The sequence below is a fragment of the Colobus angolensis genome, unplaced genomic scaffold (assembly GCF_000951035.1).
Source record: "Colobus angolensis palliatus isolate OR3802 unplaced genomic scaffold, Cang.pa_1.0 Scaffold90, whole genome shotgun sequence".
NCBI classification, from domain to species: domain Eukaryota; kingdom Metazoa; phylum Chordata; class Mammalia; order Primates; family Cercopithecidae; genus Colobus; species Colobus angolensis.
In genome coordinates this window covers 503503-506657 of record NW_012122932.1, presented here as the reverse complement: position 1 = coordinate 506657, position 3155 = coordinate 503503, and positions in this window count along the sequence as shown.

Sequence of the window (3155 nt, the reverse complement as noted above, 5' to 3'; positions counted from 1 at the left end):
ATCTCCTCTCTCCAGGGTGCAGATGCATTCCCTTACCTCCGTATATAATTTATGGCAAGTTCATGTGAATTCTGTGACAGCTATAGAAATTATTAAAATGAACAGGCATCCACTTATCCAGAGCCAGGGAGTTCTAAAAGCTCTGCCAGTTCCTCAAGAGCAAGGATCCTGCCTTTTTCATCATTGTTCCCCCGACAGGATTTAGTACAGTGCCTTGCATGTCCATCCAGTATGCATTAATTCAGAGCTTACAGTTCTCACTGAGGATATACAGAGAAGAGTAAGACCTAGAATGTAAGCAGGCAAACAAATATTTCAAGTATGCTAAGTGCTATAAAAAATCTCATGTACACAAGACTGTGGGAGAACAGAGAAAGGAGCTACTGACTGATTCAGCCTAGGGAAGATAGGGAAGTATCACACAGGCAGTTGCATTTAGGCAAGGACTTGAAGGATGGATGGAGGAAACAGCATGTGAGCTACAGCAGCTGGAAAGTGTGACACAATGGGGATACAGTGATACTTCTGAGTATTTGGAGCAGAGAGTTCCTGCCAACTATAAGTGGAATGGAGGCTGAAAAGATAGGTAAAGGAACTTGTGTAACATGCTTCAGATTTCCTGGGAGTGTTGGCAAGAGTTGCGGGAACAGGTAGTTTCACACATTACTGGTGAGTGCACTCAAGGCATAACCTTTATGGAGCACAAATTGGCAATATCTACCAGAAGTAAAAATGTACATCCCTTTTGACATGGCAGTTATATTATACATTTAGGGATTTATCCTATCAATATATTGTAAAATTACCTATGAACAAGATTAGTTATAATAGCATTGCTCACAAAAGCAAAAGACTGGAAAAAACAAAACTCAATTCTATTAACAGGGATTAGTTAAATAAATTATGGTACATCCATAGAATGGAATACAATGGATAATTGTCAAAAAATCAGTGAATTCCTTATATACTGACAGGGAATAAACTCCAAGATATAACAAGTGTAATAAGAAAAGTATAGAACAATATGCATTGATTGTTACCATCTAGAGAGAAAAAGAATACATGAAAATACAAATCCATAAATATATATTTATACACACATACACAAACATGTATATGAGCAAATATAGTCTTATAATTAATAAAACATCTCTGGAAAGATACAAAAAGACATTGATAATAGCTCTGGGTGGATGGGAAGAGTAGAAAGAAGAATTTTCGCTGTATTCCATTATGCATCTCTTCAATTTTAAACTATGTGAATGTAACACCTAGTCAAAGAAATTGAATACAATTAAAACTTTTTTAAAAAGAGGTATGACATAATCAGACATGTTATTCAGGAGCAAGAGGACCGTGAGGATCAAGAAACAGGAGGAAAGAGACCAGAGGCAGAGAGACTAATTCAGAGGCTACTGCCCACACCAGTCATGAGGTGGTGGCGCCCTGAACTCAGTGGCAGTGGATATGGAGGAAGGGCACAGATTTTGGATATCATTTGGGGGTGATTTTACTTAGCTTATTTTGGCCATTTACTATAGCCCAGGCAGGAGCCATTTTATTCCTCCTACCAGCACAAGAGATTTTGTGGGGGTTTTGTGTGTGTGTGTGTGTGTGTGTGTGTGTGTGTGTGTGTGTGTGTTTATTTTCACAAGTCCCATAGTAAACAGCCCCATTTTACAGAGGAAGAAACTAAAGCTCAGGGAGATTAAGTGACTTACCAAAAGTCACACAGGCAGAGTAAATGGGTTCAAACCCCTATCCCCACACCACACTGGGGGCCTTTGTTGCAGCTGAGTGAGTAACCAGATCCGGAGGCTACTGCTGTGATTAGATAAAAGGAGGAACCTGGGAGAGAGCATGGAAGCCTTTTGGCAGCTATGAAAGACCATTCTAGCTTCTGAGGTCATAGATAGCTCTGAGAAAGGGTATGTATCCTTGTCTGTGGGCTAGAATTTAGAGCACCCCTTAAGGGGCCTGTGGTTCCAATGTCTTGAGATCTACTCCAACATTGGGAAAAGTCCAGACCTCCCTAAGGTCTACTGAAGCCGGAGGCTCCATAAGACTCAATTCTTCCAGTCTCCCCAGCAGGGATTCAATTCACTGGCTCTGGGGGCTTGCCAGGGCAAGATGTGCCTCTCCCTCCCCAGCAGGAAGAGCTAGAAAGGGGTTCCCCGGGGTGCCGTTTAGCTGGAATGGGCTCCATATTTTCCTCTCCTATCTCCCTGCAGTATCAAGTGTGTGACTATTGATTTCCTCCCTGCATTTGTTTTTGTTATTCATTATTTATGGGATCATTTTCCATCGTTCGTGCATGAAGGCAAATTTTGTGTAAAAATCAATTGAGTGAGCACCGCCGATGGCTTGTTGCGTTCTCTTGGCTTTCATCTCTGAGGCGTCAGTTCTCGGGAGATGCAGAGCAGGAGATGGGATTAGGAGCATGCCAGAGTGGGAAGGGGAGCGAGGACAGGGCAGGGTTAAAAACCTGCCTTAAGAGTCCTAGCCTGTGGAATCACTTTTCATCCCTCCAACATTCTGTTGCGCTCTCCTGGAAGTCTACGTAAGGATTCATGTGTTCCTGCTCTCATCTCATCCCTACTTCCCTTGTCCCTTTGCCAGGCTGCCTCGATGAAGGGGTGGAGTTCCAGCTGTAGAACCATTTCCATATCATATAGATTTATTTCAATGTAGAAACCCAAAGAACCCTTCAGGATTGAGGCTTGGGGGCCTGCTCTCTAATGGCTCACCCTGAAGACTCTAGGGAAGTCACCCTGAAAGATCAGACAAGGGAGAGTGGGACTAAGAGCAAGGCTGACATTTAAAAGCATCTGCTGTATGTCAAGTCAGGCTGGATGCTTTGCTTATATTCATATTTGAGCTTCAGCGCGAATATGTGTGAGGTAAGTGAGAGTAAAGAAAGGAGCAAGGAGCCGGGCACGGTGGCTCATGCCTGTAGTCCCAGCACTCTGGGAGGCCAGGGCGAGTGGATCATCTGAGCTCAGGAATTGAAGACCAGCCTGCCCAAGTTGGTAAAATCCTGTCTCTACTAAAAATACAAAAATTAGCCAGGCATGGTGGCACACATCTGCTGTCCCAGCTACTTGGGAAGATGAGGCAGGAAGATCACCTGAGCTCAGGAGTTGAAGACCAGCCTG